Genomic DNA, 27,285 nt, shown 5'->3' with positions numbered 1-27,285 from the left:
CGTTTGGATCCTACTTCCTGTGTCTAGCCTGGCTGCCAGAGAGACTGGGGTGCAGAAGACCCCTTGTTGGGGTACTGGTGGATGTTTGCTCCCTGTGTCTCCAACCCAGCCGCCAGCGAGAATATAGTGGTATGACTCCCCTACCTATGGCTTCGTGGGTGTTCTTTTTTGGCCTCACCATATCCTGCATTCTTATGTGGGGAGCGGGACCAAACACCCCATACGACACCCCACATGACAGTGATTCTCTTTGATTGTATGTGTTCTGTCAGGTGTACAGTTATTGGACTTGAAGTCTGTTTCTTTAAAAATTTTTAAATGCATTTAACATACAGAAAAGTTTCTAAAACTTGTACAGTTTAAGGAAGAATAATAAAATGCCCATATACCTACCAACCAGGTTAAGAACTAGAACATTAATATTAGGTTGGTGCAAAACTAATTGCAGTTTTTGCGATTGTTTTTAACCTTTTAAACCGCAATTATTTTTGCACCAACCTAATAGTATTTTACAAGCCTCCTGTGTATCCCTTCACATACGAGGTCTGGCAATGAAGTTCATGAACTTGTCGCAACGATGTTGTTCACCTTTTTTTGATATCAGAGGGATTATTCATTATAATTTGTACCAACTGGACAAACAGTTCACCAAGTTTACTATTTGGAAGTGCTGAAAAGGCTGCATGAAAAAGTTAGGCAACCTGAACTTTTCACCAACAGTTCATGGCTCTTGCATCACAACAATGCACCAGCTCACACAGCACTGTCTGTGAGGGAGTTTTTAGCCAGCAAACAAATAACTGTATTGGAACACCCTCCCTACTCACCTGATCTGGCCCCCAATGACTTCTTTCTTCACCCGAAGATAAAGGAAATATTGAAGGGAAGACATTTGGATGACATTCAGGACATCAAGGGTAATACGATGACAGCTGTGATGGCCATTCCAGAAAAAGTTCCAAAATTGCTTTGAAGGGTAGACTGGGCACTGGCGTCAGTGCATAGCTTCCCCAGGGAAGTACTTTGAAGGTGACCATAGTGATATTCAGCAATGAGGTATGTAGCACTTATTTTAGGATAAGTTCGCGAACTTAATTGTCAGGCTTCATACCTCTTTCCCCTGCCCTGGAGGAAACCATTATCCTGATCTTGATGTTCTCATTCTTTTGCTTTTCTGGAAAGTTTTGTTTCCCCATGGATGTATCCCTAAACAATATACTGTTTTGTTTGTAAAACCTGAGTGGCAAGCACACACCCTGCTGCGTAGTGAAGTTACTCTTAGGTGAAGATGCCCAGGAGGGGATGAGCTGAGCAGAGCCTCTCAGTTGTAGTCTGGCTTCAGCTTCCCTGAGAGTTGACCTGGGGAAGTGAGTAGGTGAGGTCACACCTGAGGGAAATACACACACAGCTCACCATAGTCAGGGCACCTGTGGGGCAGTTGTTGAAATGAGTTGTCTGGTAACAAGATGGTTTGACGGGGAGTGGGTCTCTCTGACTTCTCTACTTCTAATCTCCCCATGACACCCCCCAATAATAGATGACAGCAGATGACTTCTGTGGGGAGGGACGCATGTCCACACTGATCCAGGCACGGCTGCTGCAGTGCTTGGACGGAGGGCTGCAGGAGCTTCGGCGGCACATGGTCGAGGTTAGCCAAGTACAGATCCTCTGAGGCAGGCTCACCTGGGCATTCTGTCCTCAGGTTAACAGGTGGGGCTGTTTCCTCCTTCGAAGAGCAGATACTACGGGATGAATGCCAAGAGAGTGGGTGACCTAAGACAAGGGAATATACACTTTTTCTTTTTCCCTTTCTTGTTTTGTTTATTCCCTATTATCCACGTACTCATTCCTCCCCAAACCCTGCCACATAGGCATCTCTCTGAATGTTTTAGCCTATACCCTTTTGTTTGTGTGAGTTCTTGTAAGATGTGTATTTGGTGTGTATGTGCATGCATTTATAACTTCTGTGAAGTGTTTCATCATATGGCTTATTGTTTTTTGCTCAGTGCTATGTGCTGAAGGTCATCAGTGTTGCCCTGTATGACTCATTGATCTAAGTGCTGAAAGGCTGACTATGGAGTACATCCCTCACTTTTTCCCTGTGCACTCCCCCGGTGACAGGCACCCAAAATGCCTCCAACTCCCCCACTGTTGTAAACCACACCATAGTGAAAATTCTCCTATATGACCCTTTCTGGATCTGTAAGAATTTCTTCAGAGGGCCCATGGGGATAGTGAATTTGACTACATACTGCCACATTCATCTCTGGGATCTCTGGGGTGGCTGCCAAAGTCCCCATGACCACTAGAATTGCATGAGGCTCCCTATGTCCCCACATTCCCATTACAGGACTTGACCTGATTCAACTTTTTGCGGACCTGTTTATGGATTCCCCTCCACTGTTTTTCTTTTTGATGTGGGCTCCACTGACAATCCTGATTCTGTGGGAAGACGGGGCCCTAACCAGGGCTTCCGTACTCTGTATCAGACACTACAGTGCCTTTGCATTTCCAGGTAAATTTTAGGATCAGCTTGTCAAATTTATTTTTCAGATGTTATTGTAATTTAAAAATTTCTATGTCCAATTTTTCCTTGCAATATACTGTGGGTATATACAATTGCTTTGTATAGATTGAACTTGTATCTTGCAACTTGCTAGATTTGCTTATTAGTTCTAGTAGTGGCTTTTTTGTTGTTTTTTTGGTAGATTCCGTTGGAGTTTTCCACATAGAAAATCATGTCATTTTCAAATACAGTTTTACTTCCTCCTTTCCAATCTGGATGCCTTTTCTTTCTTTTTCTTGACCGGTTGCATTGGCAAGAACCTCCACTACAATGTTGAACAGAAGTGGTGAGAGCAGACAGCCCTGTCTTGTTTCTGATCTTTGGGAAGAACATTCTGTGGGGACAGAGCCCCAGAAAGTAGTTTACAGGCTCTCGGCCTCACGTGGAAGGGTGCTGGCTCAGGTGGTGGATGGCCGTCGGCTGTGGCTGATTGGCTGTCAGCTGTGGCCAGTTAGCCGATTGGCCGCTGGTATAACTGCTGCGGCTACGGAGGAGAGCCGAGGATTGCCGAGGATTGCCGAGGAGCCGAGGAGAGCCGAGGAGAGTGGAAGAAAGTAGAGGAACAGAGTCGAGGAGAGTGGAGGAGAGTCGGTCGGTTGATTAGCGGAAAGGCGGACGGCAGGTCGCGCGTCCGGTGGGCCCAGCCTCCAGTGAGACCATAGTGGTATGACTCCCCTACCTATGGCTCCGTGGGTGTTCCTTTTTGGCCTCACCATATCCTGTGTTCTTGTGTGGGGAGTGGGAGCAGAGACCCCGCAGGCCGCCCCGCCTGAAAAATGGCGCAGCGAGCAGGGTCTCCTGCACGACACATTCATTCCTTTGCCACTCAATGTGATTCCAGCTGTGGGTTTTTTGTAGATGCCCTCTATCAGATTGAGGAAGTTCCCTTCTATTTCTAGTTCGCCAAGAGGTTCTTTCTTTTCTTAAATGAGGAATGGGGACTGAATTTTGTCAAATGCTTTTCTGCATTTATTGCAATGATCATATGGGTTTTTTTTCTGTGTTTGGTTCGTTAACATGGTGAATTGCATTGATTTATTTTCTGTTAAACCAATCCTGTATTCCTGAGACAAATCCCACTTCGTTGTGTTATCTTGGTTTGATAAAATTTTGTTTAAAATTTTTGCATCTCTTGAACTTTCACTTTTGACGCTATTTCTTCAATTCTGCCTCTTCACCAACTACTTATTTTCAGTATGACCCACTATTCCATATCCTCTAACGTATGTGTGTGATGGTTACTGAAGCTGGGACTTGTGCCAAACTCAGAGAGGACACAAGGGAATTTAGAAGAGAGACTGAAAGCATTTTTGATGTGGTCAGTCCTACCTGTGAGCGTGTGAATCAACCCCTGGCAGCAGCCTTGCCCCTCAACAGATGCATGTCCTCCGCTCGAAGAGCCATCACACACTTTAAAGGCTTAGTACCTGACAAGTTTGTTCTGAACAGAAAAGCATTACAAAATGCTTAGGAAATCACTTACCGTAGATTAATCCCTCACTATCACTGCTCCCCCATTTGGTACTGCTCTGCTCCAATGAGGAAATAGCCAACACCAGTCGCCTCTCAAGAGGTGCCTGCCCTTAAACATGGCTTCATGTTTTCCCAGTGAAGAATCCTATCCCATTCTGACTACCGAATGAACTTGATATTCCACACCCTACTTGGCCAAATAATTCCTTTAGATTCTTGACCTCGTGTTTTTTGTGAATGGCTTTTGTGGTGGAACACACAGGGTAGGATATACTTACTCTGTGCTTTCCTCAAGGCACCACAGAAATTCCTCTCCCTTCAATCCCCAGTACAAAAATAATAATGGTAATAACAGCAAACACTAATATAGGGTACTTACTAGTATGTGCCAGACACTACTCTAAATGTGTTATATATATTAACTTATTTAATACGCTCAATCACTCTATAAAGTAAGTACTATTATAATCGCCATTTTTACAGAAGATGAAACTAAAGAATGTACTGTGTTTCCCCCAAAATAAGACCTAGCCGGACAATCAGTTCTAATGTGTCTTTCGGAGCAAAAATTAATATAAGACCCAGTCTTATATTATATCATATAAGACCCGGTCTTATAGTAAAGTAAGACTGGGTCTTACATTAAGTTTTGCTCCAAAAGACACTATTAGAGTGGATTGTCAGCTAGGTCTTATTTTCGGGGAAACACGGTAAAAGTGACTGGCCCAGCTATAAAATGGAAGATCTGGGACTTGAACCCAGGCAGTCTGGCTCCAGAGTCCACTGCACTACCATGCTCTCAAGTGACAGAACTGTGGCATTGACCCATGCTTGCACACTAGTAGAGGGGCCCCTTCTTATCCCCACCCCGACTATCTATAAAGCTCTAAGGCTTCAGAATATGTCATGTCTTTGGTATCTGTGGTGCTTTTGGCCAAATCTGGCATCAGTGAGAGTTTCTCACTGATGCTGACACCCAAATATACATATTTGGAAACAAAAACTATGCAGGGAAAAGAACGCTTAAAAAAAAAGACACTATTACTTAATGTCCTCAGAGAGACCAAAAACAATTGCATTCATGAAGCAAGATCAGGAAGCTATAAAAAGGAACATTCAGACAACAACAAGCTCTTAGAGTCAAGCAATAATCAAGGAAGGATCGTCAAAGCAGCCAAAGAAAAGGAACAACTACAAAAATCAACTAGACATCAGACTTCTCAGTGGCAATAATGGAAGCAGGAAGACAATGCCATATCTTCTAAGTGTCAAGAGAAAGAAGAGGTGATTTAGAATTAAATACCCAGCAAACTTATCTTTCAAGAATAAAGTGAAATAAAGGCATTTACAGATAAATAGAAATTGAGACAGTTTCGTGCACTAAAGGATCTTCTACAATATATATTTCAAGAAGAAAGAAAACATCCCCAAAAATGAGGTCTGAGGTATAAGAAGGAAGGTAAGCAAATAAAATAGCAAACAAATATTTAAAACTAAACAAACACTATCTGCATAAAATAATATTGTTAATGTCTATTTTGTGTGTATGTTAATGACTTCCTTAGAAAAGAAGGAACCAAAATAGTAGACAACAATAACATATAAACTGGAAGACAATGTTCATAAATTCTTATATTGTTTGTGTAGGGGATTATAATATTTAACTTTAGACTTCAGGTTAAATATGTATGGGAAAGGGATAGGTCCCCTGGGGAGAGGATTTCTGAAGAGGGCAGGCTGGGGAGGGGCCTGTGAAGGCCCTCCCTTCGCATATTATACACTGCTGTAATAATACACAACTTTGAGGTAGGCACATTAACCTCATTTTACAAATGTTAAAACTAAGTCTAAAAATGGTTAGAAAACTTGACCAAGGTCACAATGCTAGTAAGTAGCTGAACTGCCATCCAAATCGAGATTGGTCTGGATCAATAGCTCATGTTCTTAACCATTATGCTGTTCTCCCTTTAATAATGATGGTAGTAGGTGTCCAATAAATGGTGGCCAGGTGTCAGGTACTTTACAAATACTGTAACACCCACAACAACTGTCCAAGTGGATATTAGACTCATTTTACTGATGAGAAAACTGATGCTTAGAGAGGACAGGTGTTAAGGGTTACACAGTCAAAACATGGGGGTGCCATGCTTTGAAACCAGGCCTGCCAGACTCCACAGCCTACTTGTCCTAGATTATTAGGGGTGTGAATGAAGCCCAAGAGGAGATGAACCCCAGTGTCAGAGGACAAGATGGGCAGGCTCTATCCATTCCTTGAAAGATGGGGTTCTCTACACCATGGCTGGTGTCAGAAGTCAGAGAAACATCTCTCCACAAGGAGATCTTCACACATGGGGCAGAGGGAGACTCCATAACCTCCAGTACAGTGGGAATGACCCAAATCCCAGGGAGGTCTAAAGGAAGCAGGTCACATAAACACCATGGTCTAGATAAGGAAGCCAGGGACATTGAAAGATGGTGTAGACAAGCTCTTGGACAGCCACATCTGACCAACTTTTCATTATATTTCTGAAAAATTACTAGATTAGCATGTTAGGGGAGGCTACAAAATCCTCTGGATTTTGTTACATACCGAAATCTCCTAGGATGATCTCGTAGAAAGACAGGTGAACAGTGAGAGTAGTTAGGCAAATTGGTGCACACCATACTACTTCCCATCTTTGGGCCTTTGCTCATGCTGTACCCATTACCTGGACAGCCATAATCTCCCCTCATTAGTCATCCAGAAGATCCCTACTCATCTTTTAAGACACAATTTATATGCCATCTCTTATAAGAAAACTTCCCTGAGCTGGGTTGTATGTTCCTTAGGGGATTTCACAGTCTATTGTACCCACCATTGTTCCTGCACTGGCCACTGAAATTATAGTTGTGTTTGGGAACATGCCTTGTTCACCTCTGTGTCCTCAGTGCAGAGCAGGAGGCCTGACACATAGTAAGTGGTCAGTCAATTTTGCTCAATTGAACTTATAACTAGTTGGATGATTACACTAGTAATGATTAATGAATTGATACTGGCCCAGAGAGGGAGGGCTCTAGTGGTGTGTCACTAGGGCTCTGTGTATATTGATGGCATTCTGATGAAATTAGTGGGTGACAAAACTATGGGAGTAGGTTACACATTAGACAACAGAATTAGCATCCAAACAGTCACGGGCAGGCAGAAACACTGGAGCCATGCTGGTCCGTGAGGGGCTTAGGGGAAAAGTCAGGACTAAAACCTCACCGACTGTTGCAACCTTGACAGTGGAAAACAGCTTTTCTGAGCTAAAACTCACCTCCCTGTGGTGTCCACCATTATCACAGCAGTTACTATGTGCCAGGCTTTGTACCAGCTCCTGTACCCCACCTCCCCACCAAGTACTGCAGAAAAAGTCTAATGGGGATGATCTGCTTGGTCTGGGAACCAAGAAACTTCTTCACAGGGCAGGAGAAAGGGGGATCCTAGCTGAGAGCACAAGTCCCAGTGAGAGCTGGGTCTTTAGTTTTCACCAAGTAACAGGCAGACATAATAACACAACAATGTGAGGGCTGTTTGAGAAAGAGGCAGGTCTACCTTCAGGATCTCCAGGGTATAGAGCCAGTCATAGAGAACACTGGGCTTTGTCACCACCCTACCAACTGAACTTGCTCCTCAAAAGAACTCAGGAGCTATCCTCACTGCTTCTTCACAGCCCTCACCTTCTGAATAATGACATCCAAGGTCCTTAGTATGGCATAAAAGGCCTTCATGCCTAGTCTAGTTCTCAGTGCATTTTTTCTATCATTCACATTCATTCATTCAGTTTATTCCACAAATATTTATTGAGCATCTACTAAATGTTACTATGCACTGTTCTTGGCAGTAGGGATACAACAGTGAACAAAACAAAAGTCCCTGCTTTGTGGAGCTTACAGTCTATTGGGGAGAGGCAAACACTAATCACAATAAATAAATATGAAATACATCAGGTGGTGATCAGTTCTTTGTAGAAAAACATAAGACATAAAGTAAGATAAGGGAATCGAAAGTACAGGTGAATGGGACTAGTTTAGATATGCTGGTCAGGGAATGGTTCTCTAGGGAGATGTCATTTGAACATACTGGAAGTGGGCGGGCAAGCCACCAGATTACCTGGGAAGAAGACTGTTCCAGGCAGTGAGAGCAGCAAGTACAAAGGCTCTGAAGAGGGAGGGAACCTGATATGTTTGAGGGGGAGCAAGTAGGCCAGCATGGCTGGAGACGAGTAAGTGATGGGGGACAGTGATAGGACATGAAGTCAGAGAGGGGCTGGGGACAGACTGGGGAGAGACTTTTGGGCCACGGCGAAGACTCTGACTTTATTCTGAGGGAGCTGGGAGCCAAGGGAGAATTTGGGCAAAGGAGGGACATAATCTGATACGGATTTTTAAAAAAATTTCAAAGAATTAGTAATAGATATTATAACACTAGGCAAAAGAAAAAAACAGATAATTACCAGGAAAACAAAAAGGTATACAACAAAGGTTATATAATCAGAGTGTACTATGTGGTTTAGATGTGAACTATATTTAGTGTCCTACTTATGCAAACAGTGATTATTGGTTAAACAAAAATTATATAAAATGTTTAAAGAAATAACAGACGCAACTACAAAGATGAACAAGCAACAAGAGACTATCAGGGATGACTAGGAGATTAGAAAGTGAAATATGTGGAGCTCATACAAATGAAAAATACAACTGTTGAAATAAAAAACTTAGTGGACAGATTAAACAGCAGATCAGACATAGCTGAAGAAAGAATCAGTAAGCTGAAAAATATATCTGAAGAAATTTCCCAGAATTAAATGCAGGAAGACAAGGAGACAGAGAATATCAGTGGGATGTTATGAGATATGGAAGATATAATGAGGAGGTCCAAAATATGAGTAACTGGATTCTGAGAAAGAAAATATATAAAGAATGGGAGAAAGGCAATATTTGAAGAAATAATGGCTGAGAATTTTCTAGAAATTATGAAAAACATAAATCCAGAGGCATGAAACACATTTCCAAAGTAGAATAAATGAAAAAGAAATACATGCTGAGACAGCTTAGAATGAAACTGCAGAGACCCCTGCACATCCCCCTCCAATAAAAGAGAGAAAAGATCTTAAAAGTAGCCAGAAATAAATAAATAAATGAATGAATGAATAAATAAATAAATAAATAAAAGTAGCCAGAATATAAGAAAACAAAAACACCTACAAAAAAACAGCAACTACACTGATAGCAGACTTCTAAATACCTATAACAAACTATCTTTTAAAAATGAGGATAAAAGAAGACTGGGAGAATTTAACACCAAGAGATCTGCACTAAAAGAATATCTAAATATTATATTCATAATGAAGGAAAATGATCCCAGAATGATGGTCTGAGATGCAAGAATGTATGCATGTAAATCCAAACAAACGCTGTCCATATAAAATAATACTAATGATGATGTAGATTTTCTGAGGTTAGAAAAAAAAAGGAGCAAATCAACAGCATGTGGTCAAGAGAGGGATGACTACAGTTGAAAGTTCCTGTGTTCTTCAAGAGAGTGGTTAAAGTACAGTTTAACTTTGGATCTTAAAGTTAAACATGCATGGTAAAATTTCAGGATAACCACAGAAAGAATAGAAAAAGAACATGTAAATTCCAAACAGGAGGGAGAAAAAAAATTGAATAAAAAAATCAAACAAACCTCAAAACTAAAAAAGTGGCAAGAAAAGAAAAATGAAGCACAGAAAAGGGGTAGGAAATAGAAATAAAAAAGTATGATGGTAGAAACCAGTCCAAATATATCATGGTAAATGTAAACAGATTAAACTTGTTCATTAAAAGACAGGGATCATCAGATTATCTTTTTTAAAAAGGTCCAGCTACATGCCATTCCCAAGAGATACAATTAAAGTATAAGGGCATGAACATGTTGAAAAGTAAAAGGATGGAAAAATACATACCACATAAATCCTAACAAGAAGAAAAGTTTGTGTTGTAAGGTAAAATAGACTTCAAGGAAAACTGCATTATCAGGAATAGAGAGGGTCATTACATATTTACCAGGAATATATAACAATTCTTAATTTGAATATTCCTAATAAAATATCCTCAAAATATAGAAAATTAAAAAATAAGAACTACAAGGAGAAATAGACCAATCCATCATCACAGTTGAATATTAACGTACCTCTTACAATTATTGGTATATGATGACCAAAAAAATCAGTGTAGATATAAAAAATTTGCACAATACAATTAACAAACTTGGTAATAGACATATGTAGAACTCTGTATTCAACAAGTAAAGAACATAATTCTTATAAAGCACATAGGAAACATTCAAAAATATTAATCACATACTAAGCCATAATCAAGTCTCAATAAATTTCAGAGTTGTTATCATACAGACCACACCCTTTAACCATAATACAATTAAGACAGATTTCAATTACAAAGAGATAAATTTTAAAATCCCCAAACATTTAGATATTTAAAAACATACTTCTATATAACTCACAGGTCAAAGAAGTAACCATGATGGAAATATTGAAGTACTCGGAACCTAACAATGATGAAATAAGACATGTCTGAACTTACAGAAAAGCAGTATTTAGAGGGCAATTTATATGCTTAAATGCACAAATCAAAAAACAAGGAAGGCTGACAATGAGCTCAGTATCCAATTAAAAAAAGAACAACAGAATAAATCCAAAAAATGTAGAAGGAAGGAGATCAAAAAAGATAAGAGCAGAAATTAAAGAAATAGAAAACAAAGATACAATAGAGAGAAGCAACAAAGCCAAAAGTTGGTTCTTTGAAAACACTAATAAAATAGACAAACCTCTGGCGAGATTGATCAAGAAAAAAAGTGAGAAGGCACAAATAACCAATATCAGCAATGAAAAAGGAGACATAACTACAGATTATACCGCAGAGAATAAAAAATATAAGGGAAGTTTAAGCCAATAAATTGGAGAACGCAGACAAAACGGACCAATTCCTAGAACACTTGAACTTACCAAAACTGACTCAAAAAGAAAAAGAAATCCTGAATTGTCCTCTAACGACTAAAGGAATTGAAGCAGCACTTAAAACTCTTCCTACCGTAAAAAAAAAACGAACAAAAGGACAAAAACTAGCAGGAGGCAGAATTTTCCAGTTGCTATGTGGATTACAGGTAGGTGAAGAGATACTGATTCCCTCAGCCCTGGCGGTGTCCATGTAGAACCTAAGGCAGTGGAGACCCTAGGTAGGCCACCTCTCTCTATGGGCAGCCTCCTGTGAAGATCCTTAGAGGGCAGCCCTTAGCTCAACAGGGTCTGACAATCCCTCTGAAGTCCCTGCAGGTGGTGAGCACAAATGAGTAACAGCCAGCACTCACTGCTCTGTGGTAAGCGTGCTAAGGAGGCCAAGGAGGAGCTCTATCACTTGGACAGCCTCTTCAGTAGCCAGCGTCTGCAGTCTTCTGCCCACAGAAGACAAGGGGCCAGTGGAGCTGCTGGAGGAGTCTGGTCCAGTTGCCAAGAAACACCACATACAGCCAAGTTGTGACCAGTTGGGGTAGGGTTGGGTGCAGGGAAGCCAAGCGGGGGCTTCTGGAGAGTGTAGCTCCAGGTAGAAGCCCTGAAACTGTCTTCACAAATATCAGATACTTTTATCCGTGTGCAGCGGATGAGCCCTTTTAATGGTGTCCAAGCTAGCTTCAGGGTGATGGTTTTAACCGTGATGCATGTTCTGAAAATAAGAGCTTCATCATTATTTTGAAATAATATGAGAGTTCAAGTGGTTTGAAATCTAAGCACATTATCACAAGAAATGTTAACAATGTATTTGTCAATGAACCAAAAAGAAAAGCTGTTAGATATTTCAATTGTTAAACATTTTTGAAGAATTTAAAAATTGGTTTTAAATATTTTATCACCAACTTGTACACAGAAAGATTTTTGTTGATGGTGACTATCAAAATTTTGAAGACATCATTAAAAAGTCTTGATCAGAACTTGTGTGTAGCCATTTCAAAGCAGAAAACCTGATATAAAATAAACATATTATTTAAAAATCTGAAAAGACTTTAAAAGTTTAATATCAATTCAATATTAAAAAGAAAAACACCAGACCAAGATGGTTTTACAGGAAAATTCTACCAAATAGATCACTCTAAAGTGATCTAGAATTTTGTAGAAGAGGGAACACTGACTCATTCTATGACACTGGCAGACCTTGAGGCCAAAAGCAGTAAGGACAGCATGAGAAAGAAAAATTAAAGACCAATTTTACTCATGGACACAGACACAAAAATCCTAAACAAATATTAACAAACTGAACCTAGTACTGTATAAAATGAAAAGATCAGGACCAAGTTGTGTTTATACCAGTAATGCAAAGGTGGTCTAATATGAGGAAAATACATTGTTTTTACCATATTGTCACATTACCGGAGGGGAAAAAACCCCATAATCATCCCAAGAAACTGAAAAGATATTTGATTAAAAATTCAATACTCTTTCATGATTTAAAAACAATAATAAAAACTTCCCAGCATAGAGCAATATGATGGAAATGTCACTCTTAATAAGGAAAAATTAGTGGTGTTCCCTGTACAATAGCCAACAAAAGAAGACGTCCACTACCATATTTTCTATTCAACACTGTACTGGAGATCCTTGCCGTCTCAGTAAGACAAGAAAAATAAAGGCACAAAGACTGGAAAAGAAAAGCAAAACTGTCATTATTTACAGCTGATATAGTTGTCAACATAGGAAACACAAACAAACATACAGACAACCTAAAAGGAAGCACGGCTCTTTGGGAAATGGTCAATTCTAGGGGTGGGGCAGGAAAACACAAGATGAGTAGGAAGCATCTTGTACTCTGCCAGCAAGTAAGGAAGTACTCGAAAACAAAAAGATGGGGGCATGTCAAAGGGACACCGGAGCCAACCTGAAAGAGCCCCCAGGGGCCAAAGCTAGAACAACTTGAGCAACAACACAAATAACAGTATTGGATTTATAACTCAAATTATTAAATGAATACACATGAGTTCATACTGATACAAACAAGTGACTGAATAAATAAGTACACAAATACATACATAAGTAAATAAGGGAGAAGAAACAAATCTTTTTCCAGAAGAATTCCAAATAATATATGTAAATACATCCCCTTTCAGAGGTGGAGCTTAATTCCTCTCCCTATCCTTGAGGGTGGGCTAGATTCTTCTGAAGAACAGAGAATGAAAAGGGACAAACAGCAACTTTACAGTGGATGAACCTGGCAAACACCACCTTAACCCAGTAATGAAGGTCAACATCACCAGTAATGTCACGGGGATATCACATACCCCTGATATGATGTGATGAAAAGGGCACTTCAATTCTGTGGGGTTTCTTCCAAAGATAACCCCAGTCTAATTATGAGGAAAACTTCAGACAAATCCAAATTGAGAGATATTCTACAATACACCTCAAAAGTGTTAGGGTCATGAAAAACAAAGGAAGACTGAGAACCAGTCATAGACCAGAGGACATTAAAGAGACATGACAACTTAAATGCAATATGGTATTTTGAATTGGATCCTAGAACAGAAAGAGGACATTAGTGGGAAAGCTGATAAATCCATATAACATCTGAAGTTTAGTTAATAGTAATATACCAATATTGCTTCCTTAGTTTCGACAAATATACTGTGGTGAGGAGTACACAGGAGCTCTCTAGACTATCTCTTTATTTACTTTTCCATAACTATTCTAAAAAATTATTCTAAAATTAAAAGTTTGCTTAAAAATAAAAGTTTAGCGAGGTGAATGGTTTTCATATCAATATTAAAAAATAACTTCATTTCTATACCCCTGCAAAAGAGAAAAAACACATTACATAAAAAGATCTCATTTAGTAGCAAAAACCATAAATACCAAGAAATAAATCTAACACAAGATATGCAAGACCTTATGTAGAAAATTATAAAGCGCCACCAAAAAACATTCAAGAATTTATTTAAAATGAAAGGATATATCATATTCATAGCTAGGAAGACTCAACATCATGAACATATCAATTCTCATCAAACTGATGTATAGATTCATTGCAATTCCAACATTTTTGTAAAACATAAGAAGCTGATTTTGAAATGTGCCTGAAATAACAAAGGGCCAAGAATATATGATATTCCTGAAGAAGAAAATGGGAAGAGTTTGCTCTACCAAATATTGAGATTCTGTATGAAGCTAAAGTAATGAAGGCAGTGTGGTACTGGTTCAGGGAAAAAAAGTTGGCGAATAGCAGAGATCCCAGAAACAGACCTACACAGATATGGAACTTTGATGTATGACAGAGGTGGCAATTCAGATCACTAGGCTATCCACATGGAAAATAATAAAACTGGATCCCTACCTTATATCTTTATACACCTAACACAAAAATCAATTCCGGTTAGATTAAGGACTTAAATATGAAAGGTAAACTTTCAAACTTTTATTAGAAAAAATAAAGAATATCTTTAAAACCAAGTTAGAGAAGATCACACACAAAAGGTGTTACCTATAGAGAAAAGACTGAATTCTGGTCAACTCAATTCAATTGAAGAATTTCTGCTCATGCAAAGACACCATAAGGAAAACAAAACACAAGCCACAGATCGAGGGAAAATATTCAATACATATAACTGACAAATGATGAGTATCCAAATAATTAAATAACTCTTACATATCAATAAAAATGATAAAAATACCAACTTAAAAATGGGCAAAAGATATTAATAGGCACTTCACAGAAAAAGAAACGTGTGGCCAATCAACATGAAAAGATGCTCAATCACATTAGTGACTGGAAAATGCTACTTAAATCCACAATGAGCTATTACTCTACACTCAATATAATGCCAAACATTTTAAAATGTGACAATATCAAGTACTGATTAGGGTATGGATCAATAAGATCTCTTATAAACTGCTGAAGGTGTATAAATTGGTACCGTAAGTTTAAAATACATTTTGGCAGAATCCTGTCAGGCTGAATATTTACACGTCCTATTCCATTCCTAGGTATGTACCTTAGAATAGTGGGTGTGCTTGTGTATCAGGAGACACGTACAAGAATGTTCAAAAGAGCAAAAAACTGGAAATGACCCAAATGTCCATGAACAGATAAATGGATGAATAATTTGTTTTACCATCACCCAATGAAATACTATACAGCATTGAGAATGAACAAGCTACAGCTACATGTAAAACATAGGTGAATCTTCGAAACACAACCATGAGTGAAAAATGTAAGTGACAAAAGACCACATACAGTACGATACTGTTTTTTTACAAAGCTCACAACCAAGCCAAATGAACAATATTTTGGTTAAGCATCTCCACAAACATGAAAAAAATACACATATCAAAAGAGCAAGGGAATGTTAAGACTTAGGAGAGTGGTAATTTGTGGCAGGGGGCTGGGAATGGGACAGAAAATGACACAGGGATAGATGCTATTATTAATATTCTTGGTTAAGGTTGTGAGTTCTTGGTTTTTCATTATATTATTATCTTTATAACTCATGTATACAATGTGTATATATTCTTTAATTATATATCTAATGCATTTTATATGAACAAACAGAAAATGGGAGAAGAGTAGGAAGAAATAAAGAATGACAACTCTTTTGGAGTTTTGCTGTTAAGGGAATAGAGAAATTAAGCCATAGCTGCAAGGGGATGTCGGATGAAGAGAGTTTTATATATGATGAAGAGTTTTATATATATATACATACATATATATATGTGTGTGTGTGTATATATATATATATATATATATATATATATATATATATTTTTTTTTTTTTTTTTAAGATGGGAGCAATAGGAGACTAATGGAACGGCAAAGTGAGGACTTTGGTGAGGTAGCTAGCCACTAAAACAATGAAAATATGGGCAAACCAACTAAAGTCAACCATCTCAAAACTCTGGCAATTAACCACAGGCATAGATAAAATGAAAGTCATCTATCCAAGAGAAACTACTGAATCTTGGTAAGACAGCGGATTCTGTGACATTTTAATTTGTGGCTATTCCCATCTTCTCTCCCTCTTCAACTCAGTGGTTCAGTAGGTAAAAGCTGACTAAATTCCAGACAACAGAGAGATCTGACTGCTTTGGCCAGGAATTTAAAAGGAAATCCTGGAAAATGAGACAACGATGGGGAAATTTGAAAAGCTCTGACATACTCCTGGGAATCTAAAGGGATGTGCACATGGCTATGTGCATGTCCAAGAAAGAAATGAAAAAGGACAGGGCCCAAGTCACTCATATCTGTCTGACTGTGAGGCCCTCTGTGAGCAGAAAGTGAAAGCTAAGGTTGCCTTGTAAACTGGCTGAAGTTTGAAGGCATGCCTTTTCACAGAGATCTCCTTGGCAAAAGGTGGAAGACATACAGACATGGCATTTAAGGAAATATATTTGACCAATCACTGGCTGACCACCAAATTATACTTACCAGATGTGACCCCTAGGAATCTAGACTTAAAAATAAAAACAAGAACTTAAAAAAAAAAAAAAAAAAAAGGCTAGCAGAGAACTAAGGGGCCACATTGTACAAGGAATATGGAATTCAAAGAATTAGTCAAGAAAAGTTGCTAAACAAATGGCAACAAGAAAAATAACAATAACAACATCCCCCACACACACATACACACACACACACACAACCCAGAACAACAACAAATCTTGAGGGTGGAAGAATCTGATACCGGAGTTGTTAAAGTACCTAAAACGTCCAGGTTTTGACAACAAATTATGAGACATGCAAAGAAACAGTAAATTACATTACATATACATGGAAAAAAGCAGCCAAAAGAACATGTCCTTGAGGGGGCCAATGTTTGGGACTTAACAAAGACTATTAATCTATATATTCAAGAAGCCCAAGTAGAATAAACTCAAAAAGATCCACATCTAAATACACAGTGAAACTGATAAAAGTTAAAGACAAAAAGCAAATCTTGAATGCAACAAGAGAAAAATGATTTATTGCATATGAGGTATCCTCAGTAACATTAACATCTGATTTTTCATCAGAAACTGTAGAGGCCAGAAGACAATGTGATGACATCTTCAAAATGTTGAAAGAAAAAGACTGTCAATGGATAATTCCGTATCTAGCTAAATTGTTCTTCAAACCTGAAAGAGAAGTTAAGATAAACAAAAACTGAAAGATTTTGTTGCTAGCAGACCTATCCTATAAGAAACATTAATTTCAGGCTGAAATTAAAGTACACTAAATGATAACTTGAAAGTAACTACATAGGCATTATGAAAGAATTTTTGTTTGTAACACTTTTATTTTCCTATCTGTTATAAAAGACAACTGCATAAAGCAATAATAATAAAACTGTGTTGAAGGGCTTATAATGTATAAAGGAGTAATTTGTATGATTATACTACAAAGGACAGGGGAGGGAACAGAGACATATTGGAACAAAGTTTTATATAATATAATATTGAAAGTAAGTTAGAATTAATCCAAAGTAGATTGTTTCAAGTTAAGATGTTAATTGTCATCCCAGGGCAACCACTAAGAACTGAACTCAAAAATATATATAGTTAAGGAAATTTAAAAGTTATAGTAGAAAATATCTACTTAACACACGAAAAAAACAAGGAATTAAAGAACAAAGGAACAGAAAAAGACATAAGACATACACAATGTAAATATCAATCCTTCACTAACTCTTCCAAGAAAGGAGAAAACACTTCCCAATTCACTCTACACAGTCAGCATTATCCTAATACCAAAGCCAGGCAAAGACATTACAAGAAAAGAAAACAACAGACCAATATCCTTCATGAATATAGATGTAAAAATCCTCAACAAAATACTAGCAAACTAAGTCCATCAACATATAAAAAGTATTATATAACAAGATCAATTAGGATTTATTCCAGGAATGCAAGGTTATCGTCTGAAAATTAACCAACGTAATATACCATATTAATAGAATAAAGCACAAACTCCACACGATCATCTCAATAGATGCAGAAAACTAGGAGTAGAAGGGAACTTCCTCAACTTGATAAAAGATATCTATGTAAAACTCACAGCTAACATCACACTTAATGGAGAAAGACACAATACTTTCCCCCTAAGATCAGGAACAAGACAAGAATACCTGCTCTCATTATTTCCAGTTAGCATTGTACTGGAAGGGTCTAGCCAGGGCAATTAGTCAAGAAAAAAAAAGGCATCCAGATTGGAAAGGAAAAGTAAAACTATCTGTAATTGCAGATTACATGATCTAGTATATAGAAAACCCTAAAGAATCCATTAAAACACTGTTTGAACTAATAAACAAGTTCAGTAATGTGGCAAGATAGAAGATCAATAAACAAAAATTAATTGTATTTCTACACACTAGCAATGAACAATCAGAAAGTGAAATAAAGAAAATAATCTCATTTATAATAGCAAAAAGAATAAAACACCTAGGAATAAATTTAACAAAAGAAGTGCAAGACTTGTACACTGAAAACTACAAAACACTTCTTAAAGAAATTAGAAATGATCTAAATGGAAAGACTGGGGCGGACGGGTAGCTCAGTTGGTTAGAGTGTGAGCTCTGGGCAACAGGGCCGCCAGTTCAGTTCCCACACGGGCCAGCGAGCTGCGGCCTCCACAACTAGAATGAAGTCAATGAGCTGCCGCTCAGCTCCTGGATATCCAGATGGCTGAGTTGGTTGGAGTGCCGGCTCTCAACCACAAGGTTGCCAGTTTGATTCTTGGACTCCCCCAAGGGAAGGTAGGCTCTGCCCCCCCCCCCGCAACTAACAACGGCAACTGGACCTGGAGTTGAGCTGTGCCCTCCACAACTAAGATTGAAAGGACAACAACTTGACTTGGAAAGAGTCCCAGAAGTACACACTGTTCCCCAATAAAGTCCTGTTCTCCTTCCCCAATAAAATCTTTAAAAAATAAAATAAAATAAATAAATGGAAAGACTTCTCATGTTTATGAGTAGGAAGACTTAATATTGTTAAACGGCAATACTTCCCAAATTGATGTATAGATTCAACAGAATCCCTATAAAAATTCCAGCTGATTTTCTGCAGAAACTGATAAGCTGATTGTAAAATTCATATGAAAATGCAAAGGACTTAGAACAGCCAAAACAATCTTGAAAAAGAACAAAACTGGAAGACTCCCATTTCCTGATTTCAAAACTTACTACACAGCTACAGTAATCAAGACAGTGTAATCTGGCATGACAGACATATAGATCAATGAAATAGAATTGAGAGTCCAGAAATTAACCTTCACATTTATGATTATGGTTAACTGACTTTTCAAAAGGTTGCCAAGACAGTTTGATGGGGGAAAGAATTCTTCTTTCAACAAAAGGTGCTGGGACAACTAGATATTCACATGGAGAATAATGAAATTTGGACCCCTACCTCACACCACCCACACAAATAATTAACTCAAAATGGATCATCAACCTAAATGTAAGAGCTAAAATCCACACAATTCCTGTAAGAAAACATAGAAATAAATCTTTGTGACCTTGGGTTACATAATGGTTTCTTGGATATAACAAGAACTCAAGTAACAAAAGAAAAAATTTGACACATCAAAATGTAAAACTTTTGTGCATCAAAGGACACCATCAAGAAGGTTTAAAGACAACCTACAGAATAGGAGAAAATATTTATAATTTACATATCTGACAAGAGACTTGTATCTAAAATATATAAAGAATTCTTATAACTCAACAATAAGTAAACAAATAATCTTATTTTAAAAGGGCTAAAGATTCTGGTCCAGCCGTTATGGAAGGCAGTGTGGAGGTTCCTCAAAAAATTACAAATAGAATTACCATATGACCCAGCAATCCCTCTCCTGGGTATCTACCCAAAAAATCTGAAAACATTTATACATAAAGACACGTGTGCTCCAATGTTCATTGCAGCTTTGTTTACGGTGGCCAAGACATGGAAGCAACCAAAATGTCCTTCGATAGATGAATGGATAAAGAAGTTGTGGTATATATACACAATGGAATACTATTCGGCGGTAAGAAAAGACGATATAGGAACATTTGTGACAACATGGATGGATCTTGAGAGTGTAATGCTGAGTGAAATAAGTCAGACAGAAAAAGCAGAGAACCATGTGATTTCACTGATATGTGGTATATAAACCAAAAACAACAAAAGAACAAGACAAACAAATGAGAAACAGAAACTCATAGACACAGACAATAGTTTAGTGGTTGCCAGAGGGTACGGGGGGCGGGGGGTGGGGGGTGGGAGATGAGGGTAAGGGGGATCGAATATATGGTGATGGAAGGAGAACTGACTCTGGGTGATGAACACACAATGGGATTTATAGATGATGTAATACAGAATTGTACACCTGAAATCTATGTAATTTTACTAACAATTGTCACCCCAATAAATTTTTTAAAAAGGGGGCTAAAGATTTAAATAGACATTTCTCCAAAGAAGATATGCAAATAGCCAATAAAGACATGAACAGATGTTCAATATCATTAGTTATTAGAGAAATGCAAATAAAAACCACAATGAGATACCACTTAATACACATTAGGATGGCTATAATAAAAAAGATAAACAATAAAAAGTGTTGGTAAGGATATGGAGAAACTGGAACCCTCATACATTGTTGATGGGAAATGTAAAATGGTGCAGCTACTTATTGCAAACAGTTTGGTAGTTCCTCAAAAAGTTAAACATAGAGTTACCATGTGACCAAGCAACTCCTAGGCATCTACCCAGTAGAAAACAAATATACATCCACACAAAAACTTGTACACAAATGTTCAGAACAACATTGTTTATAACAGCCAAACATGAAAACAACTGAAATGTCCATCAACTGACAAATGAATAACAAAATTAGGTATAACCATACAATAGAATAGTATCTGGCAATAAAAGGGAGTGCTACCTGCAACAACATGATGAACTTCAAAACCATTATGCTAAGTGAAAGAAGCCACTCATAAAGACCAACATATTGTATGATCCCATTTATCTGAAATGTCTAGACTAGACAAATCAGTAGATAGAGACAGAACTTGTAGATTAGTAGTTGCCTAGGGCTGAGGGGTGTGGAGTGATGGGGAATAACTACTAAACAGTATGAAGCTTCTTTTGGGGGGGGGTGGATAAAATGTTCTAAAATTGATGGTGGTGATGGTTGTACAACTCTGTGGATATACTTAAAACCCTTTAAAGGGTGAATTTTATGGTATGTGAAATATATCTCAATGAAGCTGTAACAAAAAGATGGAAGCAATAATAGAATATCCAACAAATGGGAATGATTTTGTAGAGAGGGGTAAATTGATCCAGGAGAGAGAAGGGAAAATTGCTGAAGCAATGTCCCCAAGTAGGTAAGAGATGGGATCTAGTGCCAAAGTGGAGGGATGAAATTTTGATGACAGCAGGGACAGTTTATCCATTAAAAAAGAAAAGAAGGCAGAGTATGTGAGTGCAGATGCTATTTGGTGGTTGGATGTGGTGGTGTGAATCCGTGGAGGTGTTCTTCTGATGGTTTTCATTTTTCAGTTAAGCAGGCAGCCTGAGCATAGCATGGGGAGGAGGTGCTGGAGATTTGAGGAGAGAGAAGGTACAAAATAGTCATCTGGGAGGGTGGGAGAGTGAATGGCCTAGGGAGTACAGCGGAGCAGGTGGAGTGGGATTTAACCAGGACTGGGGTTTACCTGGTAAGTATGCTGATATGACAGAGGGCAAGGGAAGTGAGGATATATGCAAGGAAATGCCTATAATAATGGACCATGGAATCTAAGCTAATTAAAGGAAGGACATGGGAACCTGGAGGAAGTAAAGAGCAGTGAAAAACGTTCCATCCCAGTGGCACTGAAGGATTGTTGGAGTTGGGGTGCTAGAGGAAGAGAGCCAGAAGGATAAAAGGTACTGGATGGATAGCAGGATGCCTGAAACTGAGATTAGGAGGCAATGCTGTCACAGATATAGATAAGAAGCATATGACTATTGGAGGGGGTAGCTACGGTGGGGTTGAAAGGCAAGAGCATTGTAGGAGGGCAGATCACAGAACTGAGACAGGAACACTGGAAGGGTCATCTATGAAAATATTTAAATCACCAAGAAGTAGGACTGGGGCAGTGTTATAGAGAATGACAGGGAGCTAGTTGCTAAATTCTTCTAGGAATAAGGAGTGACAGGGGCAGTTATGTGTGTATGTCTATACCTGACTATAACACAGAATGTGGGTGATGGTATAGTCTGATGATCTGAGATTTAAAATAAGATGGTTGATATTCACATAATCTTAAAGTATCTCTCCATAAACTACTTATTAATTATAAAGGAAAAAAGAGTAAACTATAGTGGAGAAACCTGGCAGACACCACCTTAAACAAATAGTCAAGGTGAAGAAAACCAATATTGGGACAAACTGATATTATGTGCCTCCTGATACAAAGCGCTGAAGACATATCTCTTCTGTGGTATTCTTGCCCAAATTCCATAACTCTACTACAATCACAAGAAAATAACAGACAAACCCAAATTCTATAAAATAACTGGCTGGGACTGTTTAAAAGTATCAAAATCATGAAAGACAAAGAAAGACTAAAGAACTGTCTCAGAATGGAAGAGCCTAAGGAGACATGAAAACAAAATGCAATGTGGGATCCTGAATTCAATCCTAGAAAAAAAATATATTAGTGGAAAAACTGATGAAATCAGAGTAAGTTTGTACTTTCACTAATAGCATTGTGCCAATGTTAATTTCCTTATTTAAAAAAAATATTAGTTTCAGGTGCACAAGACAAAGTAATACTTAGACGTTTATCATTTATATCCCTCACACTGTGTGAACCCCCCTCCCCCATCCACTATCCCTCTGACATCACACAGAGCCATTGCATTTCCAAAATTTCCTAATTTTGATGATTGAACTGTAGTTGTATAATTTTTTAACATTTGGGAAATCTGAGCAAAGGATATATGGGAATTCTCTGTACTATTTTTACAACTTTTTAAAAGTGTAAAATTGTTTTAAAATAAAAATATTAATTCTAAAAAAACGTTGTTTAAGGAGGAGGGAGAGAAAATATATGGGAAGGACAATTAGAACGAGGACACCTACTCTTATCTCCTGGCCTCCTGGTAAGAGGGGTATGAGGGGGCTGCTGAGGGAGCAGAGTGCTCAGGGGAAAGCCAGATTTCTATTCAAGCAGTGGTTCTCGGTAGGAGGTTAGACAGTCAAGGGGTGTTTGGGGGCATTTTTGATTGTCACAATAATGGGAGATCACTAGTGACATTTAGCAAGCATAGACCAGGGAAGCTCAGCTGCACAAGACAGCTCCACACAGCAAAGAATTGTACTGCATCCCAAACAACTTTAGAATGTCCCACCAGACAATCATGTAGGTGAAAAACCTGTTCATTCATTCATTTATTCATTCAACAAACATTTACTGAGAGAGCCTACTACGTGCCAAGCACTGTTTTAGGTAACAGGGATGCATCAGGGCACAAAAAAGTCTGCCCTTCTGGAGCTTATAATCAAATGGGAAAGTCAGACAATAAACAACAATGAAGACGTGTCAGACAATAAACATAATAAAGATGTGAATCATATATTATGTAAGAAGGTGAGGAGCACTATGGAAAAAATAGAGCAGGGTATATGCTGGGGGAGAGTTGCAATTTTAAACAGGATGGTCAGGGTAGGCCTCACTGAGAAAGTGACATCTGAGTAGAGGCCTGAAGGAAGTGAGGGCATGAGTTTTATAGGAGAAAAGCATTCTAGGTACAGGGGACAGACCAGTACAAACCCCTGAGGTGGAAGTGTGCTGAATATGTTCAAGTAGCATAAAAGAGACCAAGATGGGTGGCATAGAAGGTGCAAGTGGGGAGAGTGGTAGGAGATAAGATCAGCAAAGTTACGGGGACCAGACCATGGATTTTAATATATACTGACTTTGAGGCGGCCGGATGGCTCAATTGGTTAGAGCGCAAGCGCTTAACGAAATTGCCGGTTCAATTCCCACACGGGATGGTGGGCTGCGCCCCCTGCAACTAAGTTGAAATCGATGACTGGACTTGTAGCTGAGCTGCGCCCTCCACAACTAGATTGAGGGACAATGATTGACTTGGAGCTGATGGGTCCTGGAAAAAACACACTGTTCCCCAATAAAAAAAAAAACAACCCAAACCCTTTGTGTGTGTGTGTGTGTATCTGACTTTTCCAGAAATTCAACAATTTTATAAATTCAGGGAAGACTGTACGTTGTTTGTTTAAAACTTTATGAAGAATTGTTCATGATCTAGGAAATCTACATCACCCTGTGTTTCCTGAGTCACCAATTAATACACATGGGGCTGTCACCATTCCCAGGTTCAAGTATCATTATGTGCAAGACCATTTCATTATGTCTTCTAGTGGAATTATATCCCAGCCTTTACATATTAAAATATACAGTTTTATCATAAATTACTCTTCCTTTAATTGTCCCTTATATTACTATTAGGACATTGTATTGGTTTGGGGGGAATTATGTGTGTAGACAGATTCTATTATGTATGCACTTAATTTCAGAATAGTGAAGGGGGTCTTTCAAAATATACATTATAAAAATGGAGTGTTGAGTTCAATAGGTATGAGAACCACTGAGGCATGGCAAGAAAACGCTGAGACTGTTCAGAAGCCAGGGTGAGAATGGAGGGGATTTTGCTGATGATTGAAGGTGAGTTCCAGAAGACCTGGTCAAAAGATTTCAGGATTGGGACAGAAGGGCTGTTTGGGGATGTAACTAGGAGACCCCGGTCTTCTTGTGGTGACTAACATGATATAGGATAAAGGGCCTGATCCACTTTTTCATCTAAGTTGTTCCCCACCCTGTGTGACTCTACCTGTTTAACACAATCGGCTGGGGAATAAAGAGGGTTCTCCCCAAAATGTGGCCAGAAGCAGCCCCAAGTCCAGGCTCCATTTTTTACCCACAGGACAGTCCAGAGCCCCAGGCTAAGCTAATAGGTGCTCTCATGCCAAGCTCACTGCTATAAACAATGCATCTCTAACCTATTTAGGGATGGGAAAGAGACAGGTAGAAAGAGGAAAAACACCAACAGAGAAAAAAGCATTCAGAAAGAAAACCAATGGGGGGAGGGTCAGAGACAGGGAGAAAACAAAGCCAAAGACCAAGAGAGATAATATTCTTTTCAATCATGATTGTCATTATTTATTGAACATCTTCTAGGCGCCAGGCGCTGGGCAAAGTGATGCACATATATTGTCTGAGGCGGAGATTATTAGATCCCCATTTGACAGATGAGGAAACTGAGGCTCAGATGGGTGAAGTAGATGGCTCAAGGTCTCATGGCTAGTTTTAACTGATAGCGTTAGGGCTCAGCCTTCTAGGTCTGGGTTGTTTAGTAGGTCTCAGAGAGGGAGAGAAACAGAAAGAGACAGAGAGGAAGAGGGAAAGGCGGGGCAGAAAGAGAGAGATGGAGACTTACAGACATGCACGCAGGCGATCATGTGAGCTGCAGACCTGCACAGGAGACTGGGGGAGGAGGGGGCGAGGGGCCGTGGTCTCCGCAGGGTACTCACCTGGTCGCAGTCTGGGGCCGCAGGGGCACTCGCCCTCCCTCTGCTACACGCACTATCCTCCGCAACCCGCAGACCTAGGGTTGAGAGGCCGCCCAGGTAAAAACCTCGCCCAGGCCCCACCCCTCACGCGCTCCTGCCCCGCCTCTTTCCCCCGCCCTTCCCACCCCGGTCTTTACAGCGTCTCACCGGACACCTGCTGCCGTCCACGCTGCGCGCGAGCAGATTCCAGGGACTATCAGCTGGATCTTGCGAAAACCCTGGACGCGTCCCTCCCGCCGGCTGGAGCGCCAGCAGGGTCGTAGGCTCCACCGCTGCCTACGGCTCCCGGGCTCCCATTGGAGGAGTGCCCTCCTGCCTTCCCTGGGATTGGCTGGAGATGGAAACATTTTATTTTTACCCCCAGGCAGATCCCCGCGGAAGAAAACTCCGCCTCTTCAAGGGCCTTTGATTGGCTGACGAGCCAAGCCCACTCTTTAATAGGATTGGCCTGGAAAGGAGGTCTCGTCATTCCCTTTGCGGGTTTATTCCACTGGGCTTCGGAAGGTTAGGTGCGAACACGCAAGCGTGAAGCCTAAAGTGGGGTCTAAAGCGGGGCCAGTCGCTGAACAATCAAGTGATCCCCGCTTCTTGATGTCTTACTCTCGGTAAGCCACCTTGCAAGGCCACTGCCCCGCTAAGAGACACGACTCTGCTCCCAATTTCCCATAGCTCTACCCTCCTTGCGAGGATTTCTGAGCCAGTTTTCTCTCGCTCAAAGTGTGCGTAGTTCCGAATTTCATCCATGTTGGACGGGGGGTTATGGGGACCTGGCCAGTAGCCCCTGCTGACTAAGACACTGGTTAAGTGACAACCTCACTAGGAGCCTCAGGTTAACTATCTGTGAAATGGGAAGACAATTTAAAAATCTTGCCTGACCCTATCGTTGTGAGGATTAAATGGGAGAACATAAATTAATTGCCTGGAGCATTAATAGTTAAGATCTTCCGTCCCAATTCTTGCCTTTGTTTCAGACTGAGGGAACAATGGCCCAGAAAGGCAAACTGATTGTCTTGAGGTAACACAGTAATGAGACCCAGAATAAAACCCAGGCTCTGTCCTCCAAACTAAAAGCTGTTTAAGAGGAAGGATAGACAGGAAGGACCTTCCTATTACCAGGGGGTTCTTAATTTGGGTTCACAGACCTCCAATCCAGTCTGGGGACAGAGTTTGGAGGGGTCTTGAATTTGTCTGGGAAAAAGCATTACATCTTTTTTATTTATTTATTTATTTATTTATTTATTTATTTTTATTTTTTACCACGCTCCTCTAGTTGAAATTTAGCATTTTTTTTTTTTCAGTAAAGAATATAACTAACCATAGTAGTCGTAGTACCCGGGACTCTTGTCACTAACAGAAATCACAGAGATTTTCACATCATATTATAGATGTTGCAAGTCTCTTGAAATATCATGAAATATCATCTCTATTTTAAAATCATGATAGTTATTAGACCCTCCATTGGATCTTATGATTTAATAGATTAACAAGGAGCACATACCTTACTACAGTACATATTTGCTTTTTCCATATTTTAATAACTATATTTCAATATAATCAGTTTCTTTTGTAACCAAAGGTATTTTATTTTATGCATTTAA

The 27,285-nt window shown here is 39.3% G+C and overlaps 1 long non-coding RNA gene across 1 annotated transcript; it reads right to left on the bottom strand.

Moving 5' to 3' along the window:
- Window positions 1–6,789: 6,789 nt before the first annotated feature.
- Window positions 6,790–25,998, bottom strand: LOC109438096 (uncharacterized). Its single transcript, XR_002136334.3, has 3 exons — window positions 25,835–25,998; window positions 25,649–25,722; window positions 6,790–11,779 (listed from the first exon to the last, which is right to left on the bottom strand). It is a non-coding gene; the product is annotated as an uncharacterized LOC109438096 (long non-coding RNA).
- Window positions 25,999–27,285: the final 1,287 nt, after the last annotated feature.

This window comes from Rhinolophus sinicus, chromosome 18, assembly GCF_057876585.1.
Source record: "Rhinolophus sinicus isolate RSI-liver-muscle chromosome 18, RSI-T2T, whole genome shotgun sequence".
Lineage (NCBI taxonomy): Eukaryota > Metazoa > Chordata > Mammalia > Chiroptera > Rhinolophidae > Rhinolophus > Rhinolophus sinicus.
This window is presented reverse-complemented; position numbering and strand designations above follow the sequence as displayed.